Source organism: Ursus maritimus, unplaced genomic scaffold, assembly GCF_017311325.1.
Source record: "Ursus maritimus isolate PB19 unplaced genomic scaffold, ASM1731132v1 scaffold_20, whole genome shotgun sequence".
In the NCBI taxonomy this organism is placed as follows: domain Eukaryota; kingdom Metazoa; phylum Chordata; class Mammalia; order Carnivora; family Ursidae; genus Ursus; species Ursus maritimus.
The window spans coordinates 20,302,198-20,322,040 of NW_024424453.1; positions in this window are offsets into that span (position 1 = coordinate 20,302,198).

Here is a 19,843-nt window from a genome sequence, read left to right on the forward strand (position 1 = left end):
CTCGTTCTCTTCAACAAATATTGATCTAAAAGAAATATTGATTCCACCTTTAGACCTTTGTGAAAACTGCTTCATGTTCCTGCTTCTTCCTTTCTTCATAGTCCTTTTCCCATATATTAGTCACGATAATTTAACCTATGGTTTAACCCAACATTTCTATGGCTGAACTTACTCCCGCAAAGCACTGTACAGGTCAGGAGAACTTCCTCGGTCTTGTCTCCATCTAGAAAGTACGACCTTTAAACATCACAGCAGCAGAAAAAGAGACATCTGGAGCGTCCACCTGGCTTATAAGAGCCAGCTCTGCAAGTGGTTTACACCACTTCTGCCCTCATCAGATGGCCAGAACCCAGTCATAGAACCCAGTCAGACTAACCGCAAGGGGGGCCGGGAAAAAGGGGCTCATTTTGCTTCTTGTCACATGCTTTAATGGCCTAGAAGAGCAGTTTCACACATCAACCCCACAGTCTCTCCAGCTGTTCCAGAAATCTCCTGATCCTGCAAACCAGCTCTTAAACTCAAAACTGGTATCTTAATCCCTTTGTCTTCATCATAAAACCAAATGATGTGTGTAAACATTTTGCTTCATAATGAAAGCAAAAAGATTCTGGTGTTGGTCTCTACCTGGGTTTGGTGTGGGAAAGGGCGAGTTTTACTTATCTATTTGGTTATTTATTTAACCTCTCTAATTTTCCTTGGACATTCCTTGGCACTTGCCCAATTTTACCTTCGATATTCCTATATGACCGATACGTTAAAAGAATCAGACTCGTGTGATATAATAAAAAACAGCTTGATTGTTTTCTCCTCCTACCTATTCTTTTTTTTTTTTAAGATTTTATTTATTTATTTGACAGAGAGACAGCCAGCAAGAGAGGGAACACAGCAGGCGAGTGGGAGAGGAAGAAGCAGGCTCCCAGCAGAGGAGCCCGATGTGGGACTGGAGCCTGATGTGGGACTGGAGCCTGATGTGGGACTCGATCCCCGAACGCCAGGATCACACCCTGAGCTGAAGGCAGACGCTCAACGACTGCGCTACCCAGGCGCCCCCCTACCTATTCTAACCCATTCTGGGGGGCTAATTTTTCCCCTGCCCACTCGATGAAATTTAAGGCAAGTCTCATGGGTTTACGGTCAATTGTCACCAATTAAAAAAAAAATGTTTGTTAGCTATTTGTAGTCATGAAAATGGCCTCAGTTCAATAATTAAAATATCTAGTCCTTTGTAACAGTCACAAGATTCAACTCCCTTCAGAATTAACTCTTTTACCTGTCCCTGCAGACAGACACGCTTTGAGAAGGAAATAGGTGTGGTGAACTCTTTCTATTTCTTCATCCTGGGCTTCTATTCTCCTGCTCCGTTCTAGGCTGCTTCCACCTCTTCTAGGCGTAGAGCACAGGGAGGGGTGAGGGGTGGAAACATCCCTACTAGACAGGTACTGTCACGAGTTGGTACACTATGAGGGTTAATTCCAGCAAGCCTGGAATACACCCGAGCTGTTTTACTCAGATAAGAAATATACACCAACATGGCACTGCATCCTGGTCAAGGCGCGGTTCATAGTCACTTTGTCGCCATTTGTCCAAGTTTCGGGCTGGTTCGTACTAGCTTCTCAGCGTTGTTTGCTGATAACAGGGAAGTTGATGATTTGCGCCCGGTCTTAGTGAGACCCCAAATAGTCTCAGCCGTTGGAGCTGCTGGTTGCATAGCAGAAGGATACCTACATGACCCGCGGAGTATAAGAAACCCTGGTCAAGACTACCATGGGCTCCCTGGTTCCTGAGTATTCTGTGCGCACACCAGTGGTTCATGCTCTGAGAGAGCAGGTGCATCTTGCCATGGCCCTTACAGAAGCGAGACAGTGAGAGCTTGCTCTGGGTCTCTCCTGGCCCCTTGCTGTGACACCGCCCGAGACGGAGACGTAAATCTTCGCTTTAATGCTGGTGCTGTATTTTATCCTTTTCCTGTAACAAACTATAGATTTGTCATCACTGACATTTGGTGACCTGGAGTCTTTTGTAGCAACTGTACCCCACACGCCACCATCAGTGTGACTGACATCAGTGCTTCCTAGGACTGGCAGCTGGATACGACCAACTCTTTTGTTTTGAGGAGCAAATTGTGGGTTCTTCAGAAATCCCCCCCCCCCCCCCAGCCCTGGTTTCCCCCATCAGATTGGGTCCAACGGTTCCCAACAGCACTCTGCTGGGTTCGCCTTGCCCTCTAGGCAGGCGTCTTGATTGGTAACGAAGACAACCCTCCCAGTCTTCGAATACCCCTGAGCAACATCTGGTCAAAAGGAAGCATATATTCTTTACCCCAGTCAACTGGGGGTAAAGTCCCTTTCTTTGCAACAACATCTTTTCACTCCTCTCCCAGCAAAGCAAAGCAACAGCAGTCTGCCCTTCTGCTTTCTCCGCGTGACTCCGACATCGGTCCGTTGGGACACACATCAGACTCACTAGTGTTTCCATTGAAGAGCTTCTCCTCAGGCTTGAGGTAAAAGAAAATTGTTCCACGTTTCCAAACAAAAATCTTTTAAAAATCTCTATTCAACCCTTTTAAATCCTTCATAACTGAGGGGATAAAAGACCCCAAACTGGTTTTGAACACTTTCTAGAAAGTCTTCATGATGGTCTCATACCTCACTTTGTAATGTAAGTTAATATCATGGTCTCGAAACCCTCGCCAAAAGTGATTCCATGGACGGATTATCTTAAGATCCTCTTACACGGATGTAAGTGGAAAATCAAGGGTTTGAACCCACACCTTCCTGATTCCAAAATCCGTGTTCTTTCCACCTATGTCACATTAAGTGTTTAATGCCAGTTAAGTTTATGCCATTTAGAATTTATTGAGTACTTTTTTTGATAGTCTTTATTTTGGTCCTGGAAAAGATGCCTTTCCAAATGTGTGTGCGCACCACACCCTTCTGTTCGCATGGATTTTTTTTTTTCTTTTTACTTTACCAAGGGATGAAAACCAAAGGAAGCTCTTGGTTTCCCTTTTCTTGGTCAAGTGGAAAATTTTAATTAGCTTCTATGCTCAATAAATAGTGCAGTTTTAACCTTGTTAAACTATAGTCTTGTGGCATTCATTCTCAGAGAAACAGAGATTTGGTGGAGTACAAAAATAAAATATATATATTTTTTTTTTTTCCGAACAAATGCTTGGAAAAAGTATTTGAAATTTGCTTTTGCTGCAGGTTACTGACTCTGAAGCCTGGGATTTCCAAATTATCATTTCCAGCTGAGCCCATATCAACAAATGTGCAAATCTCTCTGCATGCTGTGGGTGCGCTGTGGGCAGTAAATTCAGGGCTACCTGACTCCCCTTCTCGCCCTGGGCTTTGGCCATGCGGTCAGCTGGTTAGAAGTCACTAGGGACATGTCTCTCCACAGCTTAATTATTTCCCTCTTCATTCTGTCCATCTCTTCCCATAACTGCTCCACGGTGAAAGCAAACCAAGAGACAATTTTGTACAAAACACCATAGTTCCTCTTTTTTAAATATAAAATAATCAGTCTTCCCCAATTGCACTTATCCAACTACATAGGAAGAGCCAGCAGCACCTTTACCTAGAAACAACTTTGTAAGAATGACCCACAAATATAAATCTCTCAGGCAGATATAGTACCCTATGGCAGAACAACATGGGTTTCTGACCCTGAACTTTGATCCCCAAAGCCTTCAACTGTGTAGTTTAAATAAGTGCTTTCACATTAACACATCAATTTCAGGAAGACTTGAAATCGTTTATTCTGTAGATTAAAAAAATTTTTTTTGTTGTAGTAAGTCCAAAATAAATAAAGGTGTTAAAGAAAAGTGTAAACACTTTCTCCCAACCCCACCTCTTAGGAAATCAAAATCAAAAGCTTGGCCATTTACTTTCCCACCTTTTTCATAATCATTCAAACATATATAAGCACATATACATCTGTACAAGGTAGATTCTTTCTTTCACAGATATTTTCAAATGACACCATGCTGTGCACATTACAACTGAATTTCTTTTCCTACTTAGATAAGGTATTAACTGTGTGATAAGCCTGGCTGCATATAACAGAGATCCAAATTAAGAAGACAGAAGTTTCTTTCTGACTTCTGAGTCCCTAGGTGGACGGTCCAGGGGCTTTCTGGAACTCTGCTGCACACAGTGAGCCAGGCATCCAAGCCTTTTCCATCTTGTTGCCCATCCTCCCCAAGCAGTACCCTTCATCCACATGGCCTGTAAGTTTGCCACATTCCAGGAAACAGACACATTCCAGGATATAGCCACATTCCAGGAAATAGGGTGGAGGAAAGAGGGGGGGGAAGGACATCCCCCCCTCCTCCTTTTCAGAACACAACACAGAAGTTGGCCATCTCACATCCCCTCACTTCTCATTAACCAGGACCTGGTCACAGGGCTATACCTTGCTGCAAGGGAAGCTGGGATACGTAGTCTTTCCCCCTGGCAACTAGGTGCCCGTCCAGAAATCATGGAAAGGGGTAGACTTATTTGGAGGATGGAGGTAATACCTAGCAGTCTTTACCCCAGATAGAGCTCTTACTATAACACAAGTTGCTCTGAATCATTTTTTTTTAAATAACTACTCAATTTTCTAGTGTGTGGGTATATCATAATTTATCCAACCACTCTCCTATTTCTGAAAATTTGTGTTATTTCTAGGTTTTTGTTGTTTTCCCTTTGCCACACAAGCAAGACTACTGGAATTTGAGAAGAGATTTACCAAATTCATTTTAAAAGAAATGAGTCACATTTTGGTTCTCCTTGACTGACAGGTGAAGGGACTGTCAAGTCTCTCTTCTTCTATATTAAATAACCGTGAAGAAAGATGAAAAAAACTCATGTAAAAGGCCACAACACCCTCCTGTCTTCCCTTGTCTGCTGGGTGCTCATTATTCCTTCTCATTGAAAGGAGCTGTTGGCGATCATGCAAACAGAACCAGACATATGTGCTTAACCAGGAGGAGGCTGCCTTTAGGGAAGACAATGACCTTGCTTATTTTCTTCAGATAAGAAGAGATGGTGAGCTATATTCTAAGAGGTATACCCCTCAGCTTAATTTACCCTTTAGAGCTGAGGGTTTGTCGCTATGGGATTCTTGGCAAGAAAATGACTTTGGGTTAGAAGAGGGATTCTCTGTAACCTGAATTCACAATCATAATGCGGTCTTGGGGGAAAAAATTAAAAGGGAAAAGAAAAAGAGAAGGAAGGAGGTTGTGGAGAGAGAGGGGAGGAAAGGAACAAGGAGAGCTGGGTGCAAGGTGCAGGCACCAGGAGCGTGTTTAGGCCGAAGGGCCTCTGTCGGTTAAATCCCGTCGGTTGTAAGGAACAGGAAACACTTCAAGTTAGCCTAAAGGGAGGAGGAAGGCTCTATAAAGATACAGGAGTATCTTGGAAGGCAAAAGGGAGGTGGCATCAGGAAAGGGGGGAAGCCCAAAAGAAGAAAGCTCTCTGGAAATCTGTTCCTCTTTTTCCTCTTGAAGACCAGTCTTTGGTGCTTCTCTGCGCATGTGTGAGCAGCAGGGGAGCACAGCCGATTCCAAGAATCCATCCTCTCCCAGGAGAAGACCAGCCTGAACTGACCGGGTCACAGTCTCAATTCCAGTCCCCAGAAGAAAAAATTTGATTGGTTCAACTTGGGTCAGGTGCCCACCCTTGGTCCAATCAACTGTGTCCAGGGAGGCGGAGTCACATAGCACAAACCTGGGTGTCAGAACGGCATCCCTGCGAGGAAAGGTGCCATTCAAGAAAGCTCGTGATTGGGAACTGGGAAGACAGCCAAGTACCTAATCGAGTTAAATACAAAACCAAGTACCTATTCGAGTCTCTTAATAAAGGCAGGATAAGATAGTCTACCTCAAATAAAATAAACTGCGATGGCCGTCTCTGGATAAATGCTTCCTGGATTAAAGCTTCGGATTACACAGTTAAGGCTTAATTATAATGGATGCAGCAGTTCTCGTCGACAGTATGTGCAAATCTTAACTTTCAAGCCAGTAAATCAGAAAGGGATCATTAGTTATTGTGCAATCATCCGAACACGACCCCAGCCCACAGGAAGGGAGGTCTGGGGTTTTCACACTACACTCAGACCCACTATCAGGAAAGTCATTTCAATCTTAGACGTAAATGGCCTACCTGTCCCAAGAAGGTAAAAGCCAGGACAAAAACAAGCTGCGGCAACGAGAGAGAAGTAACACTTAAGAACAGCACTCCCCACAGACAGCATGGAGGTGAGCTGGTTGGAACAGAGAAATAAAATGTCCTGCGGGATTCACAGGATACGCTTTGCGGCCACGCCCATAGATCCGTCCACGTGCCTCTTTCCAGCCCTCCCTGTCCCCAGCATTCGGACCTTTCTCCTGCCAGGCCTCTGCCAACCGGTCAAGCCTTTCACCACTGCCGAGAGTGCATTCATATTCTTCCCTTGAACCACTTCTCCCCATAAAAAGCATACAACTATATGCACCACTCGAAACTCTGTCCCTTGAGAGAGGTTAGGTCTATGTCAGTTATACTAATCTCTGTCATCCCCCCCAGGATGCCGTATTGTTGCTTTATTCACAATTGCTTATTTGTTGCTGAAGAACAAATTACCACCAAACGTGGTGCTTAATACAGCAACTATTTTAATTCTTTAGCGTGATTCTGTTGCTCTTGCTTGGAGTTTCTCATGCAGATGCGGTCTGATAGCAGCTGGGACTAGCATGTCCACGGTATCTGCACCCACATGGCTGGCACCTTGGCAGAGAAGGCTGGCAGGCTGAGGCCTCTCTTTCCACCTAGTCTCATCATGTAGCTTCCTAGAGCTTCTCCATCTGGCAGCTGGATCCCAACAGCAAGCACTGCAAGACAAGCCGCTCTGCAAACTCCCCCCCACCCCGGTTTTTTTTTTTTTTTTTTTTTTTTTTTTTTTGGTTTCCAAGCAAAGCTAGGTTCAAGGTTATTAAAAAAGGAGTAGCTCCTGGGGCACCTGGGTGGCTGTATCCATTAAGTGTCCAACTCTTGATTTCAGCTCAGGTCATGACCTCAGGGTCACAAGATCAAGCCCCAAGTCAGGCTCCATGCCCAGTGCAGAGTCTGGTTGAGATTCTCTGTCTCCCTCTGCCTCTGCCCTCCCCCAGCTCACACTCTAAATAAATAAGTAAAATCTTTTTTCAAAAATAAAAATAAAAAGTAGATCCTGCAGGGAAACAGAGAGGGACAAAGCAGCAAGAAATGGAGAAGCAGAGTCCCCTAATGGGACCTGAGGAGAACCACTTTTTATAGGCAAGCCAAGCAAAGTAAAGCTGTGGGGCTGACCCATTTCCCCTACTGCCATCATCCACTTGTGCGAACTCAAGCCTTTGCTTGTCCCATGCCTACTCATATGCGTTTTCCCAAGTTCAGAGTCAGTGTTGGAGGGGATCACACAAAGGTGTAAATATTGGGAGGCATAGTTCATCGAGGGTCACCAAGGTAACTGCCTACTTGGTCATTAGGAGAGCAGCTCCAAAAGCTTCCGCTTGGCTTTTTCCACCGCAATATCCCTTAGCTTGGAGGCCAAGGAACAAACATGGCATTTCTGCAAACTACCGAGTACATCTGTTCCAGGAAAATGACCCCTGGATGAGCCCATGGACCCAGCGTATACTGTAAGTTGGACTAGACTGTCTAAGAGGGAGGAGCCCCAGCTATTAATGTCCGTTCAGACTCTGCTGCCAACGGTCTTTGAAATGTTTGGGTATTACCCCTTATCCCGTGTACAGCTGACTGAATAAACCACTGGAGGCCCTTTGGAGGGTTATTACCCCGAGGAATTAGCATCGTATTCACCTGCCATGGTGTTGCAGCGTTCTGCCTCCCCTTCAGTAAACAGGTTTCTTTTTTTTTTTTTAAGATTTTATTTATTTGAGAGAGAACTAGAGAGAGTGAGAGAGAGCATGAGCCGGGGGAGGGGCAGAGGGAGAGGGAGAAGCAGGCTTCCCGCTGAGCAGGGAGCCCGATGTGGGGCTCCATCCGAGGATTCCGGAATCATGACCTGAGCCGAAGGCAGACGCTTAACTGACTAGGCCACCCAGGCGCCCTAAACAGGTTTCAAGTCTAAATTTGGCTCAGGTCTGGAAACTGGACAGGAGACTTCATGAATTTGTACAGAAGTACTTCCCTCAAACTCCTCGCTATCTTTTGATCGTATGGATGGAGCAATCCTCTTTGGCTGCCCCGTATCACACCTGTAGGGACACTGCATTTTATTAGCCATCTCCCTAGCTCTCAGTGGGTCGGAGCTTCTGGCTGCCACCTTGACCTTGCCATTAGTTATGATGATTGTGTCCCCTTTGCTTCTGACAGCTAAGTACCAGCACCTGGATCCTATCAGCTCCATCACTGTCACCAAGCTCAGTGCTATAACAGCACCTGCTGCCAGCCGTGGCCTCCAGAACGCCACCACCACCCACCTTCTCAGTGATGCTGAGGCCCTTCTTACCAGCTCCTTCCTTTCTTTTGTGAAATGGATAATGCTTCTGGCCTTCCCATGGAACCTAGTTAATTGTTGGGGATTTCTGTTTGATTTCATTTTGTTTTGCTTTATCCTTACTTAGTATATTCTGTCTAACACACTCACTTCTCTGACCCTTTGATCCCTTCTAGGATCTGCACACAGTTGTGGCATTTCTCTTCCACTTAGCGTAGACCATCACTTTTCTCAAGCGTCTAAGAACAATGTGCTAGCAGCATATTAGCATCATTCCCCAAGGTTCTTTCCGAGGTGTCAAGTCATGGATCCTGTGAGAATGTTCCTGTATCAATAAACTCTCCTTTCGCCAACTTTGTATTTGCCCTCCCCCCTCAGCCCCCCTCAATCCAGCATACCGCTCAGCTCTTCCCCTCAGGATATCACAGATCAGCGAGGTTTTGCTGCTCCCTTTCCTCCCGTGACAGGCCCAGCACTTCTCTGGCCAGGCTATATTGTTTCTCAACTCCGGTTGTTGGTCTAGAGAGGAGACAGAGATAGATCTTGGAGGTGGCCAGGATGAGGACCTCTGCTTTGTGTCAAGAAATGAGGGAGGTAGCCTTTAGTAGTGAGGAATGTGACTGTTTCTACAGGCCTAGAGAGTTCAGGGGGGTGTAGGAATTAAAATTTTCATTTACATTAACCCAGGTGACCCCATGCCAAGTCTCAGAGTCCCACACCTTTCTCATCGGGACCCTGACCTTGGGCTAGCAGACTTGCCAGGTTTGAGAATTCAACCTCTTCTGGCACTCCATCGCCCCTATAATTAAGTCCCAGACCTGATGCCGAGCAGTTTCTGCCCTTTGGCTGCAGGAAATCAGAGTCTCTTTATATGCTGCCAAGGAGGCCCTCTGCTTTTTACACTTCACCTTAAATTGGTGATTAATCACCCTCGGCCTTTCATTGCCTCAATACCTTGATGTCCCGAACCAACCACCATCCAATTTCATCATCCTAAAAATGTTGACTCTCCCTGACCTCTCAAACACTGGAATATTGCGTCTGCTGCCCATATCCCATCTCTGTTCACCACATTTTAGCAATCGCACCATATGACATTCCAGGGGGCCATGGCCAGTGATTGAGGTGCTCATTGCCACTCGGTTGGTGGCATCATCCCCCAGATCCTATTTCCTAGGATGACACCTGGCACCAACTTTCATAGGGGGGCTCCGTGGAAACAAACTCCGAGACGGAAGTTTATGGGGGTGTCCTGTTGGGCACAACTGCTGAAAGCAAATGAGGGAAGTGGAACGGGGCAGAGGGGAGCACTGAACTATGATGCAGTGGCCGCAAAAGTCTAAGCCGATCCCATGGGGAGCTCTAAAGATGGAACAACTCTTCAGAGGTATCCCAGATGGAGGCATGGGGTCAGGCACCGCATCAACCCATCCTCGGAGCAGCGCAGCTTCCCTTGTCCAAGGACAGTTTCTGAGGGAGGACCTTGCTATAAGCCACCCAGCAGGCAACACACCTGCCCTCTGGGGGGAATGAGGGCCCAAGTCCTCTGGGTGGGAGCTAGAAGCACATCTCTGTCTCCACCCTATAGCCCAAAGAAGAGGCTGTACAACACAGACTCTAATCCTCTCCATGTCCTTATTCATAATAATGAGATATTGGGAAATTATAACTATGTTTCCAATATTACTTAAAGACCTGGCCAATATACAATAATGGCAGGACCATGAACAAGAGCAGACATCAAAAAGAGTGAAAGCCTCAAAATCCTACAAAACATGATTAGTGAGAAAAACAAATTAAAAAGTGGATCCGGCCAGGGCCACTGACCAGCCTCTGGTTTAAATCATCTTGAACTTGAAAAACAGGTCCCATGCCCAGACCCAAACTCTGCTGGCTTATCCTGCCATCTAAGTTGTTCTGGTAAAATTACCGCTACCCTGAGAAGGTATAAGAAATGAGAGTGAGAATAAGGATATGGAGATGGATCGAAACAATAAAACACTGAAATCAGTAGTGTAATTGTAAGAATAAGGCCTGCAATCTTTGCAATATTCCACGTGTTTTGTCTCCTTCTTAGGGTGTTTAGAACGTTTAATATAATCTGATACATTGGACTCAGGAATACTAACTGTTTAAAATAGTTTCATCAAATAAATGTCTAAGTTTGGGAGGGAAAATGTGTCAAATTCCTAAATCTTGTCTGCTTAGTCATGTTAAGTAGGGGGGAAGTATTTTGAGGGGTATTAATTATTGAATGATTAAAGAAATGTCTATTGTTTCAGAAAGTCCCAAAAGTTAATAAATTGAGCATCAGTAGAAAGATAGGTGGTCGAGAGGGTTCCTCTCCAAGCAATAAAGGCCTCCAGACAGTAAATCTTAGAATCAAAGAGAGGCTATCCGTGATATGAAATCGCTTTACCCCAGGCCTGGCACAGAATGCATACTTGGTATAGGTGGGTATTGTTTTAAGCATAAAATCCCCCATATTCAAAAGACAGTACCAAACAAAAGACATCTCAGAGACAAAAATCAGAACTGGGGTCTTGACCACAGTTTCTACCTGTTCAGATCCATCCTGTCCCACTCACCAGGCAATTGTGGGCTGACTCTACATACAAATATTTATGAAATGCTCTTGATTGGCCACAATCTAGGAGGAGCTCTTGATCTGGTTCTCAATCAACTCCTTCCATCCTACGTTCTTCCCGGGAAGGCATTGGATAGAGCATGTGCCGGGGCCCCTGCAAGTGTCAGCTAGACTTGGTAATTATTTGAGACTTCATCCAAAGTTCTTTGCACAGAAAAGGCTGCTCGACTTCCAGGGTGGAAGGAAATCAGAAGAATCCAAGCAAATTCAGATTTACTTGTGTATGATGTAATAAACAGAAACCACTACACGACTGACACTTCAGAGAAGCCAAGAACCAGGCAAAGATTCAGATTTTTAAAATCAATCCCTTCCCAAGTGTGTTTTTAAGTAGCTGGGCTTCCAAAATTCATGCAATGCATTCAAAACAACTCTCCTGGAAGTATTAAAACAAACCCCAATGAGTTTATTTCCTTTTCTTTGTAAAGCATTTAAGCTCCGCACCTGCAATGGGAGACCTCTGTCCCTGGACTAATAACCTCTCTTGGAAGTTTCTAAGCCTCCAGTAAAATCTAGATGTAAGGGCTTCCTGGTCTGATTCAAAGCCACTTTAATGTTGAAAAGAACTGCACGCATAATGTCCACTCTGTTCTCATGGATTTATTTGTGTTTGGGGTTTTTTGTTTGTTTTTTCGGATTCTTGATTTCCTTTTCATTTTAGGTTGAGTTAGTGTTTACTTTTCAAATCACTTTCTTGAGCCAGCTTGTCAGCAAACATCAGCCAAATTGGCCTAGGACCGCCCTGGTGAGAGAGTCACCAGTGGCCGTTGCCACGCCTGACCACCACCCTTCAGCATGTCCTCCTTCCCTACAGAGCTGCGAAACATGGAGACCATCTCCTGGACAAAGGATTTTCTTGGCCTCCAGGGTCCCTTTCCATGAGGTGCTGTGAAAGAGAAGGAAAAACACCTCTGGTCTCTCCAGTGCCTGCACTGCCACTAGCTGGCCATGTCACCTCGGGCAAGTCACTTCCCCTTTCTATGTCTGGATCCTCCTTGGTAAAATGAGGGCACAGAATTGGATAATGTAATAAGAAGTCTGACTCGTTTATTATCAGCTCTCGGAACTGACACCGTTCACTTCCCCTTCCACCTCCCCCTTCTGTCCCACATCTGGGAACGCTGAAAAAAAAGCCCAGCTGTTCCTGCAGGACAGTTGTAGGTCACAAAGCCTCTGCCAGCAGGAACCCTCACTGCAGTCCCATACCCTAACCACCCCAAAAACCCCACGATAGTCCCTCCTCTCTCAAGCCGTTTTTGGACCTGCCCGGGATCTACTCCGCCCTCTACTCCACCCTCCGCAGAAAGCCTCATTACATGATAATAAACATTTTCATACCCTCTTGATATGAGGCATAATCAGCCTCGACATCTGAGCCAAATTTGGGGCTGAAGGCCATGCAGTTTCTATAGGGTGGTCACAGCGGACCACCTCTGAGAGCTTCTTCCAAAGCTGCGCCGTCCGGGAGAGATGCCGTGTGAGCTGCACACGGGAATCTAGAGTTTCTAGTAGCCACTTTAAAAAAGTAAAAAGATGAAATCAATTCTAATAATGTAGTTTGTTTAACCCAATATATCCAAAATATGATCATTTCAACATGCAATCAATAAAAAAAAAATGTTACGGAGACCATGTAGGATTATTCTTTTCCTTCCAAAGTCTTCAGAGTCCGGTGAGGACTTCGCAGCCCAGCACGTCACAGTGGGGACTCGCCACGTTTCAGTTCTCAAAACCCACGTGGGCTAGTGGCTACTGTGATGGAAGAGATCCCAAAGGCCCTCGATTCCTGACACCAATCTTGTTTATAAAAAGTATTACTAAATTCATCACAACTAAGATGCCATCAATTATGAGATACATTATGTCATATATCATTTAGACAGTTGTAATTATAAATGCCATAAATTGTCAGATGAATTCAAAATTCAGAGATGTTAAACTGTGAAAGAAATGTATACCTTAGAAATGATTTTTTAAAAAAAAATCTCTATATTCTGTGTAGACATATAAGTCATTTCCCCTAAAAGGCCCAACTCCAGGGAAAGGGGTAAGGTGAGAAAATCAATGTCTTTGGTGCTATCACCCATTTGCTATAAGAATCCGTCTCTTTCTTTTGACCCTCTCTACTTAATTCCTATCAGTCCTTGCTTTAATTACATTAAGTGATGAAGGAGTCCTCACTGATAAGCACTTATTGTATTATAGGAATCCTTGATATGCACTTGTATTTTCAAAGAGGGCACCTAAAATGAGACATTTATTGAGCACTACGCTAGGCAGTGAGCTCATCTAATGCTTCCAACACCCCTATGAGTTAAGCATTAGCTTCATTTAAAAAAAAAAAAAAAAGCAGATTCAGAGAGGTTAAGTGACTTACCCAAGGTCAAACAGTGTCTGAACATCAAGTTCAGCTTTCAAATCTAGATCCGTCTGACTTAAGAGGCCAGGTGTTTTCTCTATAACCAAAGAAGGAGGTGGAAAAGGCAGGACCATGGGTAGGGCCCCAGAAGGCAACTACTTACCTCCCTCCCTCCTAAGCAAACCACCCCCTTCACAAATCCCTAAGGACTGAACTGCCAGTGGCCTCCCGCTCAGGGGCACTATCGAGTGCCAGCTCCGGCCACAGGATCTGGCCACCCGTGGTCATTCAGCAGGTTTTCTTTGCAAGACTGCAAAAAGCGCGTGGAACGGACAAAGCCCTGAAAACATGCAGCACGCTGAGCTGCGGGCAAGGCCTCAGGGAGCAGGCACCATGCACAGAAGAAAGGGCCGCAGGTGCGTTCTTGGCGGGGAGGCTCTGCGCCGCTGAGTGGTCATGGCCTGTCGCTCGCGGCGTGACGGCTACCCGGCTGCTGTTCTCAGAGCCGCGACGGGCGGGCAGGACTTGTGCTGCTTCTCCGTGGGCTTCCCGGAGGCAGCCGGGACATCTCACTCAGGTCGAAGAGCCAGCCGCCCAGCAAGGCAGCCAGACGGAATCCGGACCGGGCTCAGAGAGCTGAAGTGTAAGACGGGGGGATTCTTCCGATAACCCGCGTCAGGGCAGCCCACGGCGTTAGGTGATGCTTCTGAACACACAGGGAAGAAGCCCGCAACCAAGTCTGTCAGCTGGACGTGTGGCCGGTGTCGGGGCTGCTCTTAGGCACTCTCCTCACTGACAAGCCGAGACTATCAGGGAGCAAGTAAGCAAGAGCAGCTGGACGTGTTCGTGGAGAGATAAGTGCAGGGAAAGTAGACGGGGCTCTATCGATGATGGGGATGAAGGCAGGCCACCTGCTGAAAGCATTTCTCGGCCACCTTGAGCTGGGAGTGCTGAACCATTTTACCTTCGTGAAAATTCAGTGATGAAAACCTTTTTATCCTCATTTTACAGATGAAGAAACAGAGTCAGAACAGCCAAAAGCTTCACAGCGAATTAGGGACAGAACTAAGACTGGGACCTAGATCTTGAGGACCAAAACCTATGCTCTGAAATCAAAGAGCAGTTAGGAAGCTTCGGCTGAAGGTCTCAGAAGGCCCAAGGCAAGCAGGCTTCAACAAGGAGGGAAGCCCATGACGTAGCGGGGGTGCAAAGGTGCTGGGAGCTCCAGCCGGAGCAGCACCGATGCGTGTATCACCAGGCACACGGCTTCCCGTCCTCCTCTCTTTGACCTGGCGCCTTCGGTGCGTGCCTGGTCCTCTTGGGCTGTTGGCTGTCCTGATGGTCCTAGGATGGTACCACAGGTGTCCGCACCACGCGCAGACAGCAGCTTCCAAAGCAGCACAGAGAACCACCCTGTCCTGCAAAGCTCGCCGAGGATCAGGGGACGTGCCCTGCAACCAGCCCCAGGAACTTCCCCAGTCCTCCCATTGGCCAGGATAGAATCTCTGGGCATTCCTAAGCAACACATGGAGTAAGAGAAATGAGACGACCAGGATTATCATACACAAATCAATATTCAGCCTCAGGGGTTGAGAAAGGGCCGCAGCCTCTCCTCCAGGACATAAACATGCAGAGCAGGGTGAACAATTGGGGTTTCCTTAGTGTTCTAGTTATGATTGCTAGTTAAGAATTGTCCTTAAACTGAAACCAACACGTTCACAAATGCTTTACCATTCCACCCTGAGAAACCCTGGTTAACCTGATTTATGAGCTTGTTTTGCAGAAGTTGACCAGCCACCAATAAGACTAGCTAAGACTGGATCAAACGGGAAGAATTCTTGCAGTTGCACAGAAGGGACAAAGCATGAACGAAAGCAGCCTCTGCGACGACCCACCTGGGATTCTGCTCCCCCTACCCCCATGCTTATGCTGCCATTTAGTGAGCAGGTGTTCCACGAAGAGACAAGATTCCAGACTGCACATGCCCAGAAAGGAGGACACACACACACACACACACACACACACACACACACCCCTTTGTCCCTATATCCAATCAGCATGTTGCATTCAGCCTATATCCCCCATGACATCCTGACCCGTTGCCCTTAAATAGACAGAACCCCAACACTTGGGGAGGTGGATTTGAGGCCTGCCTTCCTATCTCCTCGTTTGGCTCTCTCTAGAATAAACCCTTCCCTTGCTGCATACTCAGTGTCTCAGTGATTGGCTTTGCTGCACGTTGGGCATACAAAGTTGGGTTTGGTTATAAAACTTAGTGTCATAAAGCAACAATGATCTACTTATTCTTACAGACAATTGGGAAAGGCCACAGTAAGGATAGTTTATGTCTGTTTCAAGATGTCAGAGGCTTTGGATGGGACAATTAGAATGGCCGGGGGGCCAGAATAATTATCCAGAGGCTTCTTCACTCACACGTCTGGTGCCTGGGTGGGAAAGAGTCAAAGGCTGAGCGTGGCTGGGATGGTTAACCAGAGTTCCTACACCCAGCCTTACCATGTGGCTTGGGTTCCCACACAGCATGGCAGCCTCACGGTAGTCAGACTCCTTACATGGCTTTCCTGGGCTCCCAGTTTCAGTGAACAAGAAAGAAACTGTATTACCTTATATGACTCAGCCTAGGAAGTCATGTAACATAACTTCTACACTACTCTGTTGGTCGAATCAGTCATAAGCCCATCTAGATTCAGGGGAGATTACAAAGACCCTATCTCTCAATGGAAGGAATATGGAAAAATTTGTAGCGATTTTTTCAAGCCACTATTGGTTTTTGTTTTTTGGTTTTTTTTAATAATATTTCTTTTGTTATATTAGTCACCATACAGTACATCCCCAGTTCTTGATGCAATGTTCCATGATTCATTACTTGCATATAACACCCAGTGTACCATGCTATATGTGCCCTCCTTAATACCCACCACTGGCCTATCCTAATCCCCCACCCCCCTCCCCTCTGAAGCCCTCAGTTTGTTTCCCAGAGTCCGCAGCCTCTCATGGTTCATTCCCCTTTCTGTTTACCCCCCTTCATTCTTCCCTTCCTTCTCCTACTGATCTTCCTATTTCTTATGTTCCATAAATGAGTGAAACCATAGGATAACTGTCTTTCTCTGCTTGACTTATTTCACTTAGCATAATCTCCTCCAGTGCCATCCATGTTGCTGTAAATGTTGTGTAATCGTTATTTCTGATGGCTGAGTATTACTCATATTCCACTGTATATATGGATCACATCTTCTTTTTTTCTTTTTTTTTTAAGATTTTTTATTTATTTATTTGACAGAGATAGAGACAGCCAGTGAGAGAGGGAACACAAGCAGGGGGAGTGGGAGAGGAAGAAGCAGGCTCATAGAGGAGGAGCCTGACGTGGGGCTCGAACCCGGAACGACGGGATCACGCCCTGAGCCGAAGGCAGACGCTTTAACCGCTGTGCCACCCAGGCGCCCCGGATCACATCTTCTTAATCCAGTCATCTGTTGAAGGGCATCTCGGCTCCTTCCACGATTTAGCTATTGTGGACAATGCTGCTATGAACATTGGGGTGCATATTCAAGCCACTATTGTTAACAAAGGAAGGCAGAGACAAGCAGCAGGATCTGCCTTCAGATCAGAAACGAGCTACAGTTTCAGAAAACAATCACAGAAGAATCACACTTTGAGAAAACGGTCAACGTCTTGCAGACTTTTCCTGTAGCAGATTCCCTCTTCAGCAGTGCGGCTGTCCTGATAGACCACCTACCCATTGGTTTCGTCTCTAATTTAGCGATCGGTGAGGCTGGCACTTTTCAAAATATAGGACCAACACATTCTCTGCTCCCTAGGAGTTATAAAGTTTAATGAGAAAAAAATGGGCTGGTTTACAGCTCCTTTTCCTTAGGTTTTCTGTTGGTTGGCCCTTCTTTCTGTCCGATGCGCAGCCAGCTCTGCCGCCGTGCGGAATGGACCCCTGGGCTCGGCTTGCTCGGGCTTAGCCGTCTGTAGAATGGGGCTGGCCGTGCCGGGAGGAGCAAGCTCTTGGGACTCCTTTTCTCTCTCGGTTCACAGCAGACTTGAAAGTCCTTGGAGACTGTGCTGTTTAAATGCAAAATGTTGTGACTATCATTTCATTATCGGAAAAGCTCAACAGCATGAGGATGCCTTTGTTGCCACGTTGCTAGGTTACTGACAGACCTCCCTGCCTGTGTGAGATGTCAAGCCTTGCTGCGGCTTTGCACCAGGGCCGCCTTTCTCGAGCTGACACGAAGGTGGGAGAGAGAGGTGGTTGACCTGGAGTCAAATCACTGTGGACGCCACCGCGAAGGGAGGGTAGTTAGCTTTCAAGGACCATGGCTGGATTTCCTTGCTCTTTGAATCCAACCACTCAGCTTGTAGTATCAATGCTAGAGATGCCTTAATACCCAACCGATGGGCTTAATCCTCACCAAGTTCAGATTGCTTCTCGAAAGGAGCCAAGTCCAGACCTACTTTATCTTCCAGAGAGTGAGGGGGGAGATAATCAAATGTGGCAAGCAGGCGATACTATCTGGAACACCTGTTATATTCTCAAGGCATGACATCGCCCTTCTGACACGTTTGCCCACAAGTTTTTAAAGGGAGAGGGGGACTTTGGGAAAATTCATATCATTAATATTGTACCATTAAAAATATTTTTTCCAGGGCTTAGTAATCTGTTGGCAGTCCCAAGGTGGATGCCATTGTAAATGTCTAAAGGAAGATGAGCTCCCCCAGATATGACATTTAGATACAGTGAAAAGTAATTACACATACACACAAAAGAAGGAGCTCTCACCCAGCGTACCTCCAGGTAAACACTATTTATTGAATATACTCTACTGCTAAAGAAAACTTCCCAGCAGCTCTATCCTGGTGAGCCTTTGTCTCTTTAATGATGATTTAAACCCAGCAGCAGCAGCAACCCGACTCTCAAAAACCCAGGGATATTTTCTCCCTGGCCATGTAACCGTGAAGAATAATTTTAGAAAATTCTGAAATGATCTCATCAATGGGGATGTGATATTCAGTATTCAACTGAAGTCCTCTACCCATCTGTTTCCTTCTAGAGAAACAGGGGAGAAAAAAAACAAGGAAACCAATAAAGTTGTTACAAATGAACAGGGGGAAGGGAGGAAGGACAGAGAAAAAGAAAGATAAAATAAAAAGGAGACAGATGGAAATCAAGCTGTGGGAGAATTTTGTCTGGACAAGGCAGGAGAGTGGACACCAGTCACCCTGGGAAAACCACAAAGTTCCCTCGATTGTCACCAAGGCTTACTAGTAGGGTGCCTCTTCTGTGCCCCGCCTGTTCCAGGTGCTGGGGAGACGCAGAGAGCCCTGACCACAGCCTGGTGGGAAACCAATCAGCACACGAGTAAATGCACATTTAGAGGTGGCGGTGGGAGCTGTGAAGGAAACCCAAAGGATGCCAGGAGCGAATGGAACTGTGAGATATAACTTAGCCGGGCAGGTCTTGGAAGGCCAGCCTGAGTTGATGACATTTGCTCTTGAGGAAATGTGAGAGCCAGGGGCGGGTGGCTGAGAAAGAGGCGGGCCAGCAGAGCTCATGCGTGCCCTGGGACCTGACCCCTGACGGGGACCAGAAAAGAAAGGGGAGCCTGTCCACTTTCACCATTGCACGTGCACTGAGAAATCTGTGGTAAGCTCTGACCTGTGGCACTCACTCTGCCCCCCTTCCCTTCGCAGGGGGCCCCCAAGGGAACAGTGGTTCTGTTGGCAGGATGATCGGTTTACAAGACCTCTCTTTTGCATCTGGAACGAAGTCAAAGAAAATTGTCTGTTGGGTTTTATAATTTGGTGGATGATCCTTTCTTTCAATGGTGTCACTTTTCATAGCATTTCCATCATTTTTTTATCCACAGGAAGTGCCCCTCCCTTGGTGTGTAATTAAATGCTTCCCAGAATCTGGCTAGAAAGGCAGCTTTGCAGTAAGCCTTCTTCCACAGTGAAATGCAAAAGGATGTCCCTGCGTACAAACAAGGCGAATTTATGTTACACCATCCTTAAAGGAAAGAACGGTTTGGGGGACTGGGAGAAAACCATTGATTTCTCTTGATGTTGAAAAAGTCACTTAAGAGGCTCACCTCACAAAAACCTCTAATCGCACTCCATCAATTAGCACATTAAAGCTAAACTCATAGAGACTGCGCGGGGCGGACCTACTATGGTCTCTCAATCTCTGGCATCGTTTTTCTTAAGGCAGCGCGGTCGCGGGTTCCAGATGCCAGCGCCCGGACGGAGATGGGAGGCGGAGCCGCAGGGACTGGCTGCAGCTATTCAGAGTTATAGCTGCCATCCTGCAATAAACATTCTGTATGTAAATTGCCTCAAGTGACTCCCCA